The 22,140-nt window shown below is 47.2% G+C and overlaps 1 protein-coding gene across 5 annotated transcripts in view; it reads left to right on the forward strand.

Annotated features, from left to right (window-relative positions):
* The first annotated feature begins 298 nt into the window (after positions 1-298).
* Positions 299-22,140, forward strand: part of slc52a3-2a (solute carrier family 52 member 3-2a) — a 43,268-nt gene continuing 21,426 nt past the window's right edge. For 2 of the 5 annotated variants that reach the window (XM_067968759.1, XM_067968750.1), the window contains exons 1-3: positions 17,682-17,764; positions 19,339-19,538; positions 20,530-20,608. The gene's annotated coding sequence lies outside the window, so the exon portion shown is untranslated. Of the gene's footprint in view, positions 364-17,681; positions 17,765-19,338; positions 19,539-20,529; positions 20,609-22,140 lie in introns of those variants that run through there. The other 3 variants (XM_067968777.1, XM_067968767.1, XM_067968785.1) reach the window with 3 other exon arrangements.

Here is a 22,140-nt window from a genome sequence, read left to right on the forward strand (position 1 = left end):
AATGTGGAAAATCTTCCCTCAAAGGCTGAGCTGCAGGGGGAGCAGGTTGTTGGGTACAGGAGGCAAAACCCTGGACTGCTGTTCCTCGTCCGCCCCGACCTATTGAAAAGGCGGCGAGCCGACCTTTCTCTGCCTCCCTCCCCCTTTGTATTTCGGTACCATCCCAACCATCGCCTTATCCCCGACAAACGGTGGATGTCACTTTAAACCATCACCAAGATCAGCTTCCCTGCTGAGTCACAGCCGCCGATGACGACTCATCGCTCGCTTACTTGGTTCTTTGTCGAGGGGGGGAAAGGAATCATTCATTCATTTTAAATGGTGCTACTACACCGTGCCAATGTGATCGCCGCTCAGGGCTCGGTGAGTAGGTTTGTTTAGCCTCCGTTATATTGTGTTACACTGAATAATCCTCAGTTAAAGGGGGGTCTGGAGTCAGTGTGAAAAGTGCTGACTCTCCTCCCTCCACACGTGTCTCCGCTGACGGTCCGGGGATGGGGGACTTTTAAAGATCCGTTCCCATGGTGACATGGTCAGTTACTCAACCCCCGATTAATGCCGTTTATATAACTACCGGAATGAACCAAAGAAAAAGGATTCTCATCCACTCTACACAGTGACAGCTAAAGTGACAGAAATATCCCGGGCTTTGACCTTCGTTTAAAAATGTAGAAATTCATAATATTCGATTGTTGTTTGAATTGATCACCGGCGATGGTCTATTTGGACCAGAGGGCGAATTGGATGGACCTTGGTCGTTTTTTCCTGCACCAGTTCCCAGACAGGCACAGTCAATGCTGCATTAGGAAAATAATTTAAACCGAACCTGTGGTTAAAAAAAAACACAACACACGCCACACACACAGCGCAAGAGACCAATGGGCGTCTCGCCTTTAAGGATAAATAAGAAGCAAATAAGATTTAACCTTAATCTGTTTTGAGGGGAGGACCCTGTGGGTGTGAGGCGAGCTGCTGGTTATATTGGACACTGCCTGTCGCCCCCACTGGAGCTCGCCGTTAAAGGGAGACTTTTGTATCCATTTCTTCATTTCATGTCGCTACATTCCAAATACACTCACTTCAAAGGGAGCCGCGCTCCTGTCAATCACCGCTTCCCGGGGCCCGGGGCGGGGGGGGGGGGGCAAGGGTTGACTGGCGTCTCCATTGTCCAATTGGTGAGCGCAACGCCGCACCGTCTGCCAATCGGTGTGAGAGGGTGGGGCGGCGGGGCGGGGCTTAGACCGCCGGGTCGACGTCACAAGGTCGCTGGTTGTGATTGCAGAGACTGGGAGCACCGGGTGGGGGAATGTGTTCCAGTGTTGGCAGTGCGTTCAATTTATAAACATATACAGTACAGGGTAGAGCTTTCTTATATCGGTTCCTGACAATTCATTTTCTTTTTTAAAAAAAAAACAGTGTCCCATTTGCAGGTGAAAATCCAGTGCAACAAAAAAACAGCTAAAACCGTTACATTCATTCACTTTCGTCTTTTTTTAAAGTGGTTATGTATTTTTTATTAAAATTATTTTAGTATGTTGCAATGATCTATATTAACGACCTGGACTTGGGTATAGAGGGTATAATTTCGAAGTTTGCAGATGACACCAAACTCTGAAATGTAGTAAACAATGTGGAGGACAGTAGGGATGGCAGATGAAATTTAACGCAGAGAGTGTGAAGTGATACATTTTGGTAGGAAGAATGAGGAGAGGCAAAATAAACTAAATGGTACAATTTAAAAGGGGGTGCAGGAACAGAGAGACCTGGGGGTTCGCATGAATAAATCTTTGACGGTGACAGGACAGGTTGAGAAGGCTGTTAAAACATGCTGGAGAGAAATAGGAGGGGGCCAAGCATAGATCCTTGGGCGACTCCAGGGGTAATGTTGCGGGAGCAGGATTTATTAATAGAGGCATAGAGTACAAAAGCAAGGAAGTTATGCTCAACCTTTATAAAACACTGGAGTATTGTGTTCAATTCGGGCCACCAGCATATCCTTCTGTATCATTTTTCAGTGAAAGTTGGAAATGATTTTTAAAATCCATTTTACACAAGGAAAGAATGTCGATATATTCTGTAACCTTGTTTTCAATTCCCCTCCATGCCCTCGCCCCTCCCTATCTCTGTAACCTCCTCCAACCCTACAACCCTCCGAGATCTCTGCGGGCCTCCAATTCTTGCCTCTTGAGCATCCCCGATTTTAATCACTCCACCATTGGCGGCTGTGTCCTCAGCTGCCTGGGCCCCAAGCTCTGGAATTCCCTCCCTAAACCTCTCTCTCTCCTCCTTTAAGACCCTCCTTAAAACCTTCCTCTTTGACCAAGCTTTTGGTCACCTGTCCAAATATCTCCTTATGTGGATCGGTTTGTTTGATAATCGCTCCTGCGAAGCGCCTTGGGAGGTTTTACTACGTTAAAGGCACGAAATAAATGCAAGTTGTCGTTATTGTGGCTTAGGAAAGTCAGTTAAAACCGAGATTTTATCATTAGCAGAGGTTACCTGACTGATATGTAATTCTGTGAGAGCACAGTATTGATCCATGGATTAACTTCAAGGCAGAGAGAGCCAGGGAACGGAGTTTGAGGCAGGGACCAAAGACAATGGCATCGGTCTTCCCAATATTTGGTTGGAGGAAATTCTTGCTCATCCGGTATTGGGTGTTGGACAAGCAATTGGACAAATGAGGGACAGCGGAGGGGTCGAGGGAGGTGGTGGTGAGGTAGAGCTGAGTGTCGTCAGCGTACACGTGGAACCTGACGTGTTTCCGGATGATGTCCCCGAGGGGCAGAATGTAGATGAGAAATAGGAGGGGGGTGGGGTGAGAAAAAAGTTTATGGAGATAAATCTACAGGAGCTTGAACATGCAGTTTTTTTTTAAAAGTTAATTATTTTTCTCACCCCATAACATTCCACAGATTAGGAGGCACTACACTGGGGTGTAGCAGCACGGTGTTGGGTGACAGTTATGATTTTTGGGTTTTTTTGCGACTCTTTCTAACCTTTTGTACTATAATTGGCGTTAGAAAGATAAAACCACAACTTACAAAGCTGCTGTACTGTAAATTGGAGGTAGATCTACAGGACCATCTACTTTTAAAGTTTATTCTTGTGAATCTTCATGGTAAGTTATTCCTGTTTCTTCAGGTCCACCTGATCTTTACACTGAGACGAGGGATACACAACCTGCTCACAGGTTATCATTATTACTACCTGAAGTGGCTGCCCAAGTCTTCCACTTTCCAAATAGGAGTCACTGCAGCTTCTGCTCAACATTTACATTTTTTTCTGTACTATATTTATGTATCAGTCATACAAACATATGAAAACGGGCATGAAAAGACTGGCTGGTCCATTCAATCCTGTCCTGTCCGACACAGAGCAACCTGCACACACTATTACATAGAATGCACAGCACAAAAAACAGGCTCAACTGGTCCATGCTGGTGTTTATGCTCCACACGAGCCTCCTCCCTCCCCTCTTTATCTAACCCTATCAGCATATCCTTCTGGTCCTTTCTCCCTCCTGTGTTTATCCCATCCACCCACCCTCTAAGCATGTCATAAAGAGGGTGATTTTAACCCCCAAGGACAGGTGGGTTGGGGGGGTGGGAACGGAGTTTGAGGCGGGGACCAAAGACAATGGCATCGGTCTTCCCAATATTTAGTTGGAGGAAATACTTGCTCATCCAGTATTGGGTGTTGGACAAGCAATTGGACAAATGAGGGACAGCGGAGGGGTCGAGGGAGGTGGTGGTGAGGTAGAGCTGAGTGTCGTCAGTTTATATGTGGAACCTGACGTCGTGTTTTTGGATGATGTCACCGAGGGGCAGCATGTTGGTGAGAAATAGGAGGGGGGCCAAGGATAGATCCTTGGGGGACTCCAGAGGTAATGGTGCGGGAGTGGGAAGAGAAGCCATTGCAGGTGATTCCCTGGCTACGACTGGATAGATAAGAATGGAACCAGGCGAGGCAGTCCCACCCAGCTGGACGACGGAGGAGAGGCGTTGGAGGAGGATGGTGTGGTCAACGTGTCAAAGGCTCAGGCAGGTGGAGAAGGATGAGGAGGGATAGTTTACCACGGTCACAGTCACATAGGATGTCATTTGTGACTTTGATAAGGGCTGTTTCAGTACTGTGGCAGGGGCAGAAACCTGATTGGAGGGATTCAAACATGGAGTTGCGGGAAAGATGGGCACGGATTTGGGAGGCGACAACACGTTCAAGGACTTTGGAGAGGAAAGGGAGGTTGAAGATGGGGCGGTAGTTTGGAAGGACAGAGGGGTCAAAGGTGGGTTTTTTGAGGAGGTGGGTGATGACGGCAGATTTGAAGGGGAGGGGGACAGTTCCTGAGGAGAAGGAACCGTTAACAATATCAGTTAACATGGGGGCCAGAAAGGGAAGTTGGGTGGTCAGCAGTTTGGAATAGGGTTGAAGGAGCAGGAGGTGGGTCTCATGGATAAGATGAGCTGGGAGAGGGCATGAGGGGAGATAGGAGAGAAACTAGAGAAAGATGCGACTTCGGGGCTAGGGCAGCGGGGAATGTTAGAGGAAGTTTGGCTTGGTGGGCTAGGTTGAAGGGAGGGAAGCGGTAGAGACAGCTAAACGGATGGTTTCAATCTTAGTGACAAAGAATCCATGAGCTCCTCGCACTTGTTGTTGAAGTTGAGGGTGGAGGGAGCAGGGGAAGAGGGGTTTAAGAGACTGTTAGTAATAGAGAAGAGAAACCGGGGGTTATCTTTACATTCCAGGGTGATCCTGGAATAATGAGCAGTTTTGGCAGAGGAGAGCAGGACCCGTTAGAGCTTTATGTGGTCCAGCCAGATCTGGCGATGAATGGCTAAACCAGTTGTCCACCATAAACGTTCAAGTCTGCGTCCCTTGGACATAAGGGAGCGGAGATGAGGGCCATGTTGGGGGGGTGACCAGGGTGAGAGAGTGTAATAGTTTTAATGGGGACAAGGGCATCAAAGGTGGAGGGGAGGGTGTGATTGAGCAGATCAATAGCTGCAGAAATGTCGTAGTGAATGGAGGGCCAAAGGCTCGACAGCTGGGAATTTGCAAATGCCGCTGTAAGTGACTTGAGGGTAGAGTTTATTTCAGGGGCGGACACAGAAGGAAGTGGGGTTGGGAGGGGGAAGGGGGGTTGGGAGGGGGAAGTGGGGTTGGGAGGGGGAAGGGGGATGTGGGTGGAGAGGGATACAAGGAAGTGATCAGAGATGGCCTTATCCGTGATTGACAGTGGGAGTAGAGAGGTCACGTGAGATGTTAAGTTCGAGGGGGTGGCCGTGAATATGGGTTGGGGAGTTTATATGGAGGGAGAGATTAAGGGAGGATAGGAGGGCAGTGAACTCAGAGGAGAGAGAGCATGATGGGTTGAGATGGAGGTTGAAATCACTGAGGATGAGGAGTCGCTCGGTGCAGAGGCTGAGGGAGGAAAGCAGTGAAGATATCTCAGTGAGAAACTCGCCGTGGTACTTATGTGGGCAGTAGAGAACGGGGATTTTAAAGGAGAGGCAAGTGGGGTGGAACAAGGTGAGCTGCTCAAAGGAAGAGAAGGTGCCAGAGGAGTAGGGGGACAGACCAAGGTGTGATTTGATGATAAGGGCCACACCGCAGCGGTCTGGGCGGGGGATGTTGTCTAAGATATAGCCAGGTGGGGAGGCTTCCTTAAGTGGGAAGGTGTCATCATCCATCAGCCAGGTTTCTGTCAAGGCCGTGATGTCGATGCAATCACCCACAATGAGCTCATGGATGGCAAGGGCCTTGTTCACAAGTGAATGGACATTCTGGAGGGAGATGTGGAGAGGGGCAGTGATAGCAGATCAGCTATCAGAGTCCACAGGGTCAGCGCTGGGAGAGGTGAGTGGGACAGGAAGGAGATTGGCAGGGTTAGCCCCCAGTGCGCACGCTGTGTGGGAAGGTCAGCGTGAGAGTAGGGTGGGGCAGTTGGGGTTGCTGCTCGTAAGAAGGCAGCAAGGAGTGCCTCAATGGGCCCTTCGGAGGATGCGAAGGGAAGCAGTGGGCTGATCTAAGAGGGAGTCAAGCCTGGGATGGCGGCAGGAGAGTAGAACAGTTGGGGTAGTGATTTGGGGGGGCAGAGTACCCGAGAGGGGAGAAATGAAAGGAGGCATGGTGACAGGAAAGAGGGGTAAAGAAAAGGGGAAATGGAAGCGATGGGCTGGGGACCAGAGAGGCAGTCAAAATGGACACAGAAACTCAAGCTACATAGGTGTGGTTTCATAGCAAGATTAGGAGAGATCTTGGTGCCAGAGGAGTGAACAGGGAATAGAGAGGACACACTAGGAGGGAGTGCAAGGTTAAAGTCAGAGGTCCCGCAGTGGGATAAAGTTGACGTAGATCAGGTGGAGTCAGGTTGGAGCATCAACTAACTGATGTCCAGGTTTGGAGACAGGTGTGGAGGGAGGGTGAGTGAGTCCAGAAACTATTTGAAGGGTAGAGTATTGGAGGACGCACTGCTGGAGGGATTTCCGTGGGAATGAAGAGCAGGAGGTGTGTAGAATTGATCACGGGGCAGAAAAACGGTGGCAGAGTTGGAAGTCACTAAGATCCAGAAATGGTGGAGATGGACTACGGCCCAAGAGAGTGAATTTCTGAAACAAAAACAGAAAATGCCGGAAAAGCTCAGCAGAGCGATGGAAGGTGTCGTTGACAATGCTTTCAAGCGACATTTACTCACCAATAACCTGCTCACCGATGCTCAGTTTGGGTTCCACCAGGACCACTCGGCTCCAGACCTCATTACAGCCTTGGTCCAAACATGGACAAAAGAGCTGAATTCCAGAGGTGAGGTGAGAGTGACTGCCCTTGACATCAAGGCAGCATTTGACCGAGTGTGGCACCAAGGAGCCCTAGTAAAATTGAAGTCAATGGGAATCGGGGAAAACTCTCCAGTGGCTGGAATCATACCTAGCACAAAGGAAGATGTGATGTGGAGATGCCGGTGATGGACTGGGGTGGACAAATCACAAGCTTTCGGAGCTTTGCTCCTTCGTCAGACGAAGGAGGTAAGCTCCGAAAGCATGTGATTTTCAAATAAAACTGTTGGACTATAACCTGGTGTTGTAAGATTGCTTACAAAGGAAGATGGTAGTGGTTGCTGGAGGCCAATCATTTCAGCCCCAGAGCATTGCTGCAGGAGTTCCTCAGGGCAGTGTCCTAGGCCCAACCATCTTCAGCTGCTTCATCAATGACCTTCCCTCCATCATAAGGTCAGAAATGGGAATGTTCGCTGATGATTGCACAGTGTTCAGTTCCATTCGCAACCCCTCAGATAATGAAGCAGTCCGAGCCCGCATGCAGAAAGACCTGGACAACATCCAGGCTTGGGCTGATAAGTGGCAAGTAATATCCGCGCTGGAAAAGTGCCAGGCAATGACCATCTCCATCTACAAGGCACAAGTCAGGAGTGTGATGGAATACTCTCCACTTGCTTGGATGAGTGCAGCTCCAACAACACTCAAGAAGCTCGACACCAACCAGGACAAAGCAGCCCGCTTGATTGGCACCCCATCCACCACCCTAAACATTCACACCCTTCACCATCGGCGCAGTGTGGCTGCAGTGTGTACCATCCACAGGATGCACTGCAGCAACTCGCCAAGGCTTCTTCGACAGCACCTCCCAAACCCGCGACCTCTACCACCTAGAAGGACAAGGGCAGCATGCACATGGGAACAACACCACCTGCACGTTCCCCTCCAAGTCACACACCATCCCTACTTGGAAATATATCGCCGTTCCTTCATCGTCGCTGGGTCAAAATCCTGGAACTCCCTCCCTAACAGCACTGTGGGAGAACCGTCACCACACGGACTGTAGCGGTTCAAGAAGGCGGCTCACCACCACCTTCTCAAGGGCAATTAGGGTAAATGCTGGCCTTGCCAGCGACGCCCAATCCCATGAACGAATAAAAAAAATGTGAGGCAGCATCTGTGGAGAAAGAAACAGAGTTAATGTTTCAGATCGAAGACCTTTCATCAGAACTGGAAGATGTTAAAGAGTTAAAGTTTTTAAGCAAGTGCAGAACCAGGGAAAGGGGGGGGGGTGGGTAAGGAACGGAGGGGAGGAAAGAACAAAAGGGAAGGTCTTTGATAGGGTGGAGGGCAGGAGTGATTAAATGACAAAAGGGATGATGGTGCAAGGGAAGGAGGGTGAATTTCTGGGCAGGAAGCACACTATAGCAAAATGAGGATGTGAAACCAGTTGGACCAGTGGGACAGTCATAAGCTCAGCAGGTCACAGCAGCGATGGAGGATGGGCTGTAGGCTAGACAAAATTACCTCAAAACTTAAGCAATTGAGTAGACCAGAGACGCAGCAGCTGAGATTTACACTATAGTCCAGTGGAGAAACGTAATCTTGTCTTGAAGCCTAATTTGAGCAAAGATCCAGTGCTCACTGATGAAAACAAAGAGCAGGCATGGTCGGGAGATGGGCAGTGGGCCCAGGTAACTTCAAACTTGCAGCTTGAACTTGTAGTTTGGGCTAAAATGCACCCACTATTGGAGCCAGGAGAACCTAAACAGTGGAAGAGAGGAGATTGGGGGCGAAAGGGCAACGGATGGTCAAGGATAGAGTCACACAGCAACGGAGCTCCCAAAGGGAGCAGCCAGCTCAGGAGCCACATTGAAAGCGAAATCAGTTGCGATACAGTCTGTAATGGCTGGGGAAGTTCCCAAGCCTGACAGTCTGTGGGAAATGGATTGATAGGAGTATAAACATGGTCACTAACAATGCGACCTGGGAGGAGTCACTGAATTTGACGGTACAAGGGAATGGGATTAGCATTAGTAGAGGCACAGTTAATAGTAATGGTCAAACTCCCTCCCATCAGTAGAGATACAGTCAGCAACGCAGGGCACTGGCTTGACGGAGCCATTGAGTCAGACAGCTGAAGGGAGCTAAATTAAGAGAAGTAGAGATACAGCTCAGAGACACAGGTGCTCAGAGGGAGGAGTTAGGATACGGGCAATGCGAGGAAGCTGGACTAACACATCTCGTTGAGGCAGCTCACGGACACATCAACGACAATGTGCATTTATTTAGCGCCTTTAAAGTAGTAAAATGTCCCAAGGCGCTTTGCGGGAGTGATTATCAAATCAAATCTGACACTGAGCCACATTAGATATTAGGACAGGGGATAAAGGGGAGGTTTTAAGGAGGGTCTTAAAAGAAGAGAGAGGGGGAGAGGTTTAGGGAGGGAATTCCAGAGCTTAGGGCCTAGGCAGCTGGAGGTGGAGCGAAGAAAATCGGGGATGCGCAGGAGGCCAGAATTGGAGGAGCGCAGAGATCTCGGAGGGTTGTGGGGCCGGAGGGGGTTACAGAGATAGGGAGGGGGAGAGGCCATGGAGGGATTTGAAAACAAGGATGAGAATTTTAAAATCGAGGCTTTCCCGGACTGGGAGCCAATGTAGGTCAGCGAGCACAGGGGGTGATGGGAGAACGGGACTCGGTGCGAGTTAGGATACGGGCAGCAGAGTTTTGGATGAGCTCAAGTTTACAGAGGGTGGAGGGTAGGAGGCACATCCATTGGTAATGGCTCTGTTTACTCCAATGCTAATAGTCCTTCTCACACTACTGGGGCTGAGTAACTGTAGTTAATACCGAGGAGGACTGCGACAAAATGCAGGAAGACATTAATAAACTTGCAGAATGGACATGTAATTGGCATGAATTTCAATATAGATAAGTGTGAGGTTTTACTTTTTGGTAGGAAGAATAAGGAGGCCACAAACTGCTGGATAATAGTATCATACAATGAAAGTAGGTCCAGCACAGGAGGAGGCCATTCAGTCCATCGTGCCTGTGCCAGCTCTGTGAAAGAGCTATCCAATTAGTCCCATTCCCCTGCTCTTTCCCCATAGCCCTGTCAATTTTTTGCCTTCAAGTATTTATCCAATTCCCTTTTGAAAGTTACTGTTGAATCTGCTTCCACCTCCCTTTCAGGCAGTGCATTCCAGGTCATAACAACTCGCTGCGTAAAAAAATGTTTCCTCGTGTCGCCTCTGGCTCTTTTGCCAATCACCTTAAATCTGTGTCCTCTGGTTACCGACCCTTCGGCCACTGGAAACAGTTTCTCCTTATTTACTCTGTCAAAACCGTTCATGATTTTGAACACCTCTATCAAATCTCCTCTTAACCTTCTCTGTTCTAAGGAGAACAACCCCAGCTTCTCCAGTCTCTCCACATAACTGAAATCCCTCATCCCTGGCACCATTCTAGTAAATCTCTTCTGCACCCTCTCTAAGGCCTTGACATCCTTCCTAAAGTGTGATGCCCAGAATTGAACACAATACTCCAGCTGAGGCCTAACTAGTGTTTTATAAAAGTTTAGCATAACTTCCTTGCTTTTGTACTCTATTCCTCTATTAATAAAGCCCACGATCCCGTTTGCTTTTTTAACAGCCTTCTCAACTTGTCTTGCCACCATCAAAGATTTGTGTATGTGCACCCCCAGGTCTCTCTGTTTCTGCACCCCCTTTAAAATTGTACCATTTAGTTTATATTGCCTCTCCTCATTCTTCCTACCAAAATGTATCACTTCACACTTCTCTGCGTTAAATTTCATCTGCCATGTGTCTGCCCATTTCACCAGTCTGTCTGTGTCCTGCTGTAGTCTGTTACTATCCTCCATGTTGTTTACTACATTTCCGAGTTTTGTGTCATCTGAAAACTTTGAAATTATACCCTCTAAACTCAAGTCCAGGTCATTAATATATATCAAAAAGAGCAATGGTCCTAATACTGACCCCTGGGGAACACCACTGTATACTTCCGCCCAGTCTGAAAAACAACCGTTCACCACTACTCTCTGCTTTCTGTCCCCTAGCCAATTTTGTATCCACGCTGCCGCCGTCCCTTTAATCCCATGGGCTTTAATTTTGCTAACAAGCCTATTATGTGGTAATTTATCAAATGTCTTTTGAAAGTCCATTTACACAACATCAATCACACTACCCTCATCAACCCTCTCCGTTACTTCATCAAAGAACCCAATCAAGTTAGTCAAACACAATTTTCCTTTAACAAATCCATGATGACTTTCATTTATACGAACATACAAATTAAGAGCAGGAATAGGCCATTCGGCCCCTCGAGCCTGCTCTGCCATTTGATAAGTCCATGGCTGATCTGATTGTGACCTCAACCCTACTTTCCCGTCTACCTACTATAACCTTTGACTCTCTTGTTAATCAGGAATCTATCTAACTCCGCCTTAAAAATATTCAATGACCCTGCCTCCACCGCTCTCTGGGGAAGGGAGTTCCACAGACTCACGACCCTCTGAGAGAAAACATTTCTCCTCATCTCCATCTTAAATGGGAGACCCCTTATTTTTAAACTGTGGCCCCTAGTTCTAGTCTCTCCCACAAGGGGAAACACCCTCTCAGCATCTACCCCTTCTAGTCCCCTCAGGATCTTATATGTTTCAATAAGATCACCTCTCATTCTTCTAAACTCCAGTGTATACAGGCCCAACTTGTCCAACCTTTCCTCATAAGATAACCCCCTCATCCCAGGAATCAGTCGAGTGAACCTTCTCTGAACTGCCTCCAAAGCAATTATGTCCTTTCTTAAATAAGGAGACCAAAACTGCACACAGTATTCTAGATGTAGTCTCACCAATGCCCTGTACAACTGTAGCAAAACATCTCTACTTTTATATTCCATTCCCCTTGCAATAAATCACAACATTCCACTTGCCTTCCTAATTACTTGCTGTACCTGCACACTAACTTTTTGTAATTCATGTACTAGGACACCCAGATCCCTCTGTACCTCAGTGTTCTGCAATCTCTCTCCATTTAAATAATATACTGCTTTTCTATTCCTCCTGCCAAAGTGAACAAGTTCACATTTTCCCACATTATACTCCATCTGCCAAATTTTTGCCCACTCACTTAACCTATCTATATCCCTTTGCAGACTCCTTATGTCCTCTTCACAACTTACTTTCCTACCTACCTTTGTGTCATCAGCAAATTTAGCAACCATACATTCGGTCCCTTCATCCAAGTCATTGATATAGATTGTGAATAGTTGAGGCCCCAGCACTGATCCCTGTGGCACTCCACTCGTTACATCTTGCCAACCTGAAAATGACCCATTTATGCCTACTCTCTGTTTCCTGTTCACTAACCAATCCTTTATCCATGCTAATATGTTACCCCCTACACCATGAGCTCTTATTTTGTGTAGTTGCCTTTGATGTGGCACCTTGTCAAAAGCCTTCTGGAAATCTAAGTACACCACATCCACAGGATCCCCTTTATCCACTTTGCTTGTTACTTCCTCAAAGAACTCTAATAAATCAGTCAAACATGATTTCCCTTTCACAAAGCCGTGTTGACTCTGCCTGATTGCACTGAGATTTTCTAAGTGCCCTGCTCTAACCTCCTTAATAATAGATTCTAACATTTTCCCTATGACAGATGTTAAGCTAACTGGCCTGTAGTTTCCTGCTTTCTGTCTCCCTCTTTTTTTGAATAGAGGAGTTACATTCGCTATTTTCCAATCTGATGGGACCCTTCTAGAATCTAGGGAATTTTGGAAAATTAATACCAACGCATCTACTATCTCTGCAGCCACTTCTTTTAAGACCCTATTAGCCCATACTTTTCCAAGTGCCAAGTAATTTTGTTCCCGATTATTGTCTCTAGAAGTTTCCCCACCACCCATGTTTGACTGATTGACCTGTAATTGCTGGGTTTATCCCTCTCCTCTTTTTTTGAACAGGGGTGTAACATTTCCAATTCTCCAGTCCTCTAGCACCATCCCCATATCTAAGGAAGATTGAAAGATTGTGGCCAAAGCCTCTGCAATTTCCACCCTTCCCTCTGTAATTTAGGATGGATCCCATCTGGATCGAGTGACTTTTCTACTTTGAGTACTGCCAATCTTTTAAGGACCTCCTCTTTATCTATTTTTAATCCTGTCCAATATCGCTACTACCTCCTCCTTTACTGCTACAATGGCAGCATCCTCTCCTCTAGTGAAGACTGATGTGAAATGTTCATTTAGTACCTCAGCCATGCCCTCTGCCTCCACAAGATCTCCTTTTTTGTCCCTAATCGGTCCCACACTTCCTTTGACTTCCCTTTTACTATTTATATGTTTATTAAAGACTTTTGGGTTCCCCTTTATGTTAGCCGCTAATCTATTCTCATTCTCGCTCTTTGCCCCTCCTATTCCCTTTTTAGATCTCCTTTATTTCTGTATTCAGCCTGGTTCTCTATGGTATTATGAACCTTACATTTGTCATAAGCCTCCTTTTGCTGTATCATTTTAATCTCTGTATCTTTAGTCATCCAGGGAGCTCTAGCTTTGGATGTCTTTCCTTTCCCCCTCATAGGGATGTGTCTACTCTGTACCCGAACCAACTCCCCCTTGAAGGCCTCCCATTGTTCAATTACTGTTTTGCCTAACAGTTTCTGATCTAATCCACCTGGGGAAGACCCCTCTTTAACTCACTGAAATTTGCCCTTTTCCAGTTAAGTATTTCCACATGATTGCTCCTTGTCCTTTTTCATAACTATTCTAAACCTAATGATATTATGATCACTGTTCCCCAAATGCTCCCCCACTGAAACATGCTCCACCTGCCCTACTTCATTCCCCAGAACTAGATCCAGCACTGTTTCCTTCCTGGTTGAGTGGAAACACACTGTTCAAGAAAGTTCTCTTGAACATATTTCAGGAATTCCTCCCCCTCTTCGCCCTTTACACTGTTGTTCCAGTCTATATTGCGATAATTGAAGTCCCCTGTTACCACTACTCAATCTTTTTGTAATTTGCCTGCAAATGTTCTCGTCTATCTCCTTCCCACTATTGTCTGGCCTGCATTATACATCCAGTACCATATCCACTCCTCTAACATTCCTTAATTCTAACCAAATAGATTCTGTGTTTGAACCCTCAACTACACCATCCCTTTCCAGTGCTATAATAGTTTCCAGTGCTATAATAATTTCCAGTGCTATAATAGTTTCCTGTGGTATAATAATTTCCAGTGCTATAACAGTTTCCAGTGCTATAATAGTTCCCAGTGCTATAATAGTTTCCAGTGCTATAATAATTTCCAGTGCTATAACAGTTCCCAGTGCTATAATAGTTCCCAGTGCTATAATAGTTTCCAGTGCTATAATAATTTCCAGTGCTATAATAGTTTCCAGTGCTATAATAGTTTCCTGTGGTATAATAGTTCCCAGTGCTATAATAGTTTCCAGTGCTATAATAATTTCCAGTGCTATGATAGTTTCCTGTGGTATAACAGTTTCCAGTGCTATAATAGTTCCCAGTGCTATAATAGTTTCCAGTGCTATAATAATTTCCAGTGCTATAATAATTTCCAGTGCTATAATAGTTTCCAGTGCTATAATAATTTCCAGTGCTATAATAGCTTCCTGTGCTATAACAGTTTCCAGTGCTATAATAGTTCCCAGTGCTATAACAGTTCCCAGTGCTATAACAGTTTCCAGTGCTATAACAGTTCCCAGTGCTATAATAGTTTCTTTGAGGCATATTGCCATCCCCCCTCCTTTCTTTCCTTCCCTATCTTTTCTGAATATCTTGTAGTCAGGAATATTAAGTTCCCAATCCTCCCCTTCTTTGAACCAGGTCTCTGTTATTGCCATTATATCATAGTCCCATGTGGCAACTTGAGCCTGCAGCTCACCAACCTTATTTACCACGCTACTTGCATTTACGCAGATGCACTCCAATCTCATCTTAGACTGCCTCACATCTGCCCCCTGTCTGATCCCTCCAATTTCTGAACTATTCTTTACTCTAGTGCTACTTGTCCATCTCAGTCCTCTGTGCTCTTTGTTTCTCCTCTCTAATGTTTCATCCTGGTGCCCATCCCCCTGTCAAATTAGTTTAACCCCACCCCCCAACAGCACTAGTTAACCTCCCCATGAGGGCATTGGTGTCCCAGCTCTGTTGAGGTGTAACCTGTCTGTCTTGAACAGGTCCCTCCTGCCCAAGAACTGGTCCCAATGCTACAAAAATCTGAAGCCCTCCCTCCTGCACTATTGCTCCAGGCACGCATTAACCTGTCTTATCCTACTATTCCTATACTCACTATAAGAGTCTAAATGGGGAGAGGAGCAGAGGGATCTGGGGGTACAGATACACAAATCACTAAAAGTAGCCACAAAAAAAGCAAACCAAGCACTGGGGTTCATTTCTAGAGGGATAGAATTGAAAAGCAGAGAAGTTATGTTAAACTTGTATAAAACCTTGGTTAGACCACACTTTGAGTATTGTGAACAGTTCTGGTCTCCATATTATAAAAAGGATATAGAGGCACTGGAGAAGGTGCAAAAAAAGATTTACCAGGATGATATCAGAACTGAGAGGTTATACCTATCAGGAAAGATTGAGCAGGCTGGGGCTCTTTTCTCTAGAAAAGAGAAGACTGAGGGGTGACCTGATAGAGGTCTTTAAGATTATGAAAGGGTTTGATAGGGTAGACGTGGAGTAGATGTTTCCACTTGCGGGGGAGACCATATAAGTCTATATAAAATAGTCACTAATAAATCCAATAGGAAATTCAGGAGAAACTTCTTTACCCAGAGAGTGGTGAGAATGTGGAACTCACTACCACAAGGGCTAGTTGAGGCGAATAGCATAGATACATTTAAGGGGAAGCTAGATAAACACATGAGGGAGAAAGGAATAGAAGGATATGCTGATAGGGTTAGATGTAGTAGGAAGGGAGGAGGCTCGTGTGGAGCATAAAGACCAGCATGGACCTGTTGGGCCGAATGACCTGTTTCTGTGCTGTACGTTCTATGTAACTCCTCACAGTGACTGATGCCAGCAGCACCTGTAAAAACCTGGACATGGCTCTTTACGTTCTTTTTTAGAAAAGGGAGGCCTGGAGTAAATGGCCTTTCTCTGCAGGCTGTGAAATATAGTTACAGTAACCCAGCACTGGGGGCATTTCTTAATTATTATTATTGCTGAGAAACCAGTGAAGAGTCAAGACCCACATCAGGGACAAGATAGAACTGAGTACAAGAAAGAACTTGCATTTATATAGCATCTTTCCCCACCTCAATGAAGTACTTTTGAAGTGTAGTCACTGTTGTAATGTAGGAAACGCATCAGCCAATTTGCACACAGCAAGATCCCACAAACAGCAATGTGATACATGCCCAGATAATCTTGTTTTATTGATATATAGTGGCCCAGGACACCAGGGAGAACTCCCCTGCTCATCTTTGAATAGTACCATGGGATCTTTTACGTCCACCTGAAAGGGCAGATGGGGCCTTGGTTTACCATCTGATCCAAAAGACAGCACCTCCGACAGTGCAGCACTCCCCCAGTACTGGCACCAGGAGTGTTATGTGCTCAAGTCTCTGGAGTGGGGCTCGAACCCACAACTTTCCGACTCAGAGGCGAGGGTGCAGTCACATAGATTGGTGGCATTGTAAGCAGTGTAGATGGAAACATCAAATTACAAAGGGATATTGATAGATTAGGTGAATGGGCAAAACTGTGGCAAATGGAATTCAATGTAGACAAATGTGAGGTCATCCACTTTGGATCAAAAAAGGATAGAACAGGGTACTTTCTAAATGGTAAAAAGATAAAAACAGTGAATGTCCAAAGGGACTTAGGGGTTCAGGTACATAGATCATTGAAGTGTCATGAACAGGTGCAGAAAATAATCAAGAAGGCTAATGGAATGCTGACCTTTATATCTAGAGGACTGGAGTACAAGGGGGCAGAAGTTATGCTGCAGCTATACAAAACCCTGGTTAGACCGCACCTGGAGTACTGTGAGCAGTTCTGGGCACTGCACCTTCGGAAGGACATATTGGCCTTGGAGGGAGTGCAGTGTAGGTTTACTGGAATGATACCCGGACTTCAAGGGTTGAGTTACGAGGAGAGATTACACAAATTGGGGTTGTATTCTCTAGAGTTTCGATGGTTAAGGGGTGATTTGATTGAAGTTTATAAGATATTAAGGGGAACAGATAGGGTGGATAGTGGATAGAAACTATTTCCGCTGGTTGGGGATTTTAGAAGTAGGGGGCACAGTCTAAAAATTAGAGCCAGACCTTTCAGGAGTGAGATTAGAAAACATTTCTACACACAAAGGGTGGTAGAAGTTTGGAACTCTCTTCCGCAAACGGCAATTGATGCTAGCTCAATTGCTAAATTTAAATGTGAGATAGATAGCTTTTTGGCAACCAAAGGTATTAAGGGATATGGGCCAAAGGCAGGTATATGGAGTTAGATCACAGATCAGCCATGATCTTATCAAATGGCGGAGCAGGCACGAGAGGCTGAATGGCCTACTCCTGTTCCTATGTTCCTATAAGTGATTGGATGAAGCCAAGTTTGGGCTTCTAGAGGCCCACAGTTTGTATGAGGCAAGGGATGACTGAAGGTAACAGTTTTTGAGATTCTGGGAAATGTGTATATATGTTAACTGTATATGCAGAGGGATTGAGACATGCATAATGCCTTTATAGAACCAGACAGGAGTGAATGATTCCTCTTTACCCAGTTTCTCCTATATAATTAGTGGAGTTGATAAGAGAACACATATAATACAAGACAGGATTGAATGATTCCCAGTTATTAACTTCAAGTTCCCAGGAAACGTAAATGAATCACAGAAACATGAAACTACACTTTTATGCTCTTAAAAAAATAACCCAGAGAGAGAATGCACCAGCTCACAGGGGGAGCTCAGTGTGGGCTTGTGAGGAGGTCACATGTAGCAGGTGAGTGGGCCTCGGCCCTGGCTCAGGGAGGCTCCAGGAGTAAACTGGCTCAGGCAAACTGGCCTGGCTCTCACTTTAAGCTGGCAATAAATGTTGTAAGTCTGTAACGCGGGAGGGAGGCAGAACAAACTCAGGCCTGCTGCTGATGGGAGGAAATGAGATATTAACCTGGCTGAGAGTGGCACCAAGTCCAGCATTGCTTGTGTCCCGCTCCCTCACTCTGAGGTGTAGGTGGACGCCCAATAGTACAAGAGCTCACCCCAAGACAACAATAACTTGCATTTATATAGCGCCTTTAACGTAGTAAAACATCCCAAGGAGCTTCACAGGAGCGACTATCAAACAAAATTTGACACCGAGCCACGTAAGGAGATATTAGGACAGGTGACCAAGTGCTTGGTCAAAGAGGTAGATTTTAAGGAGCGTCTTAAAGGAGGAGAGAGAGGTGGAGAGGTTTAGGGAGGGAATTCCTGAGCTTAGGGCCTAGGCAGCTGAAGGCACGGCCGCCAATGGTGGAGTGATTAAAATCGGGGATGCGCAAGAGGCCAGAATTGGAGGAGCGCAGAGATCTCGGAGAGTCATAGGGCTGGAGGAGGTCACAGACATAGGGAGGGGCGAGGCCAAGGAGAGATTTGAAAATAAGGATAAGAATTTTAAAATCGAGGTATTCCTGGGCCAGGAGCCAATGTAGGTCAGCGAGTGCAGGGGTGATGGGTGAACGGGACTTGGTGCGAGTTAGGATTTGGGGAGCAGAGTTTTGGATGAGCTCAAGTTTATGGAGGGTGGAAGATGGGAGGCCGGCCAGGAGAGCATTGGAATAGTCCAGTCTTGAGGTAACAGAGGCATGGATGAGGGTTTCAGCAGCAGATGAGCTGAGGCAGGGGCGGAGACGGGCGATGATACAGAGGTGGAAATAGGCGGTCTTGGTGATGGAGAGGATATGTGGTTGGAAGCTCATCTCAGCATCTAACAGGACGCCAAGGTTGCGAACAGTCTGGTTCAGCCTCAGACAGTGGCCAGGGAGAGGGATGGAGTCGGTGGCGAGGGAACAGAGTTTGTGGCGGGGACCTAATTGCTTCGGTCTTCCCAATATTTAATTGGAGAAAATTTCTGCTCATCCAATACTGGATGTCGCACAAGCAACGTGACAAATGAGAGACAGTGGAGGGGTCGAGGGAGGTGGTGGTGAGGTAGAGCTGGGTGTCGTCAGCGTACACGTGGAATCTGACGTTGTGTTTTCGGATGATGTCCCCGAGGGGCAGCATGTAGATGAGAAGTAGGAGGGGGGCCAAGGATGGATCCTTAGGGGACTCCAGAGGTAATGGTGCGGGAGTGGGAAGAGAAACCATTAAGAGAGACACTCATTAATCCTACAGAACGAGGCGGGGAAGAGGGATTTCCTTTCACCCAGTCTCCTCTAACTGCACACGCTGCAGTTTTCAAGGTTTTTTTGATACACTTGCATCAGTGTATTATGGTTTGTAACACATTTGTATCAGCGTATTGCGGTGTGTGATTGTCTTAGTAACAATAAGCATCCTTGGAATCACTGCTTATCCTTGCTGTTATTACAGTACGTGCGTCTGGTTTGGGCTCGGCTGTCGGGAGAGCAGAGGGCGGCTAGATTCCATGGCTCTCCCATTGGTTCAGGGACAGTCTTTCCGAGCGGTGGGATGTCTCCGACTCGCCCGTCCATTTGATTTTTGACTCTAGAAGCTGTGGGCTCGGACTGGAGAGGAAAAGGACCCCGAATTGACAGAGGGTTTAATTTGGGGTGAGGCGGGAAGCCTTCTCTCTCTCTCTCTCTCTCTCTCAAGTGGCGTAGACCCATTTACTGATCCGGGAGCTATCAAGCTGTGGGTGGGGGGGATGGGGGAGGGGGGGAGGGGGGTGCTGGGCGGGGGGGAGGGTCGGGTGCGGGCAGCTGATGTGGATAGATCCTGGTGGAAGGCCTATCGGTTGAGGAGAAGGATTGTAGTCAGAGATTGACCAGTTTATGCTGCTGATACAAAATCTTCGATCTTCAGAATCTGGGCTCTTGAGAAGCAGAAAGCCGGTTTTTAGCCAATTTTTGTTAAAAAAAACAAACCCCGACTTGCTCCTTTCATGATTTAAGATAATTGGCAAAAGAACCAGGGGGGAGACGAGGAGACTTTTTTTTAACGCAGTGAATTGTTGTGATCTGGAATGCACTACTTGAAAGGGCGGTGGAAGCAGATTCAACAATAACTTTCAGAAAGGAGTTGGATAGGAAAGGAGAAATGTACAGAGCTACGGGGAAAGAGCGGGGGAGTGGGACCAATTGGATAGCTCTTTCAAAGAGCCAGCACAGGCACGATGGGCCGAGTGGCCTCCTCCTGTGCTGTATGATTCTTGCCCGCCTCTAAAATACACAGTCGGAGCAGGTTAAAGGCAAGTGAAAGCAATTTAACGTCAAAAATTGAGGGGAAAAATATTTAGAATATTAGAGAAATATTGGTTAGAAGAAAAAGAGGAAAATTCAATTTAATGTTTAAATAGAGAGGAAGATACAGGGGACTGGGACAACGGAGTAAAGTGATCTGTTTTATTTCTTTAAAATTGTTTTGGGTTACTAGCTCGCTGTTCCTGTTATAGTAATACATTTATTCAAGATGTACAAATAGATTTGTTTGTTGAAACCATAACAGGGCTGATGGCCGGCGCGGACACGATGGGCCGAAGGGCCTCTATCCGTGCTGTATGACTCTATGACTCTATGACTCTAATATTTGTTTGTGTCACAGCTGAAAACAAATAAAACCCTCAAAGAGGAATTTCTTCAAACTTGGCCACAGTCTAAAGGTTAGAATCGGGGAATGAAAGGTTAGTGGAATCACTGGACATTCTTTTAATAAATCGCAACTTCATGTGTGTGTGTGTGTGTCTGTGTGTGTGTGTGTCAGTCTGTGTGTATGTGTCAGTCTGTGTGCGTGTGTGTCAGTCTGTGTGTATGTGTCAGTCTGTGTGCGTGTGTGTGTGTGTGTCAGTCTGTGTGTGTGTGTCAGTCTGTGTGTATGTGTCAGTCTGTGTGCGTGTGTGTGTATGTGTCAGTCTGTGTGTGTGTGTCAGTCTGTGTGTATGTGTCAGTCTGTGTGCGTGTGTGTGTATGTGTCAGTCTGTGTGTGTGTATGTGTCAGTCTGTCTGTGTGTGTGTGCCTGTGTCAGTCTGTCTGTGTGTGTGTGCCTGTGTCAGTCTGTGTGTGTGTCTGTGTGTGTGTGTGTTGGTCTGTGAGTGTGTCGGTTTGTGTGTGTGTGTGTCAGCGTCTGTGTGTCAGCGTCTGTGTGTCAGTCAGTGTCACTGTGTATATGTGTTTGTGTCAGTGTGTGTCAGCGTTCGAGTGTCTGTGTGTGTGTGTGTGTGTCTGTGTGTCAGAGTTAGGGTTGCCAACTCTGGAGGTTTGATCACGTGATGTTCTGGCCACATGACATTTCATCATGTGACGTTCTGATCACGAGTCCCCACTCTCCTCCGAGCCCCCAATCCCCAGCCCCCCACTCTCCCCTGAAGCCCCAATCCCCAGCCTCCCCCACTCTCCCCCAAACCCTCAAACCCCAGCCTCCCCCACTCTCCCCTGAACCCCCAATCCTCAGCCCCCCACTCTCCCCTGAACCCCCAAACCCCAGCCTCCCCCACCCTCCCCCGAGCCCCAAATCCCCAGCCTACCCCACTCTCCCCTGAACTCCCAATCCCCAGTCTCCCGCATTCCCCCCAAGCTCCCAATCCCCAGTCTCCCGCATTCCCCCCGAGCCCCCATTCCCCAATCTCCATCTCTCCCTGAGCCCCCAATCCCCAGTATCCATCTCTGCCCCCGAGCCCCCAATACCCAGTCTCCCGCAATCCCCCCCGAGCTCCCAATCCCCAGTTTCCCGCAATCCTCCCGAGCTCCCAATCCCCAGTCTCCATCTCTCCCCCTGAGCCCCCAATCCCCAGCCTCCCCTCTCCCCCCGAGCCCCCAATTCCCAGTCTCCTGCAATCCCCCCGAGGCCCCAATCCCCAGCCTTCCCCCTACCCCGAACCCCAATTCCCCAGTTTCCCCTCTCCCCCATTCCCCATACTCATTCTCTCCCACTGAGAACCCCATTCCCCAGTTTCCCCTTTCCCCCATCTCCACCATTCCCAAATCTCCCCGAGCCCCAATTCCCCAGTCCCCATCTCTCCTCAATTCTCCAAATCCATCTCTCCCTCATTCCCGGGTCTCCCTTCTCCCCCGAGCATCTATTTCCCAGTCCCCCCGAGCCACCCAGTCTCCTCCTCTCCCCCATTTCCCAGTCTCCATCTTTCCCCCATTCCCCAGTTTCCATCTCTCCCCCATTCCCCACTCTCCATCTCTCCCCCATTCCCCAGTCTCCATCTT

The sequence above is a fragment of the Heptranchias perlo genome, chromosome 2, assembly GCF_035084215.1.
Source record: "Heptranchias perlo isolate sHepPer1 chromosome 2, sHepPer1.hap1, whole genome shotgun sequence".
In the NCBI taxonomy this organism is placed as follows: Eukaryota; Metazoa; Chordata; class Chondrichthyes; order Hexanchiformes; family Hexanchidae; genus Heptranchias; species Heptranchias perlo.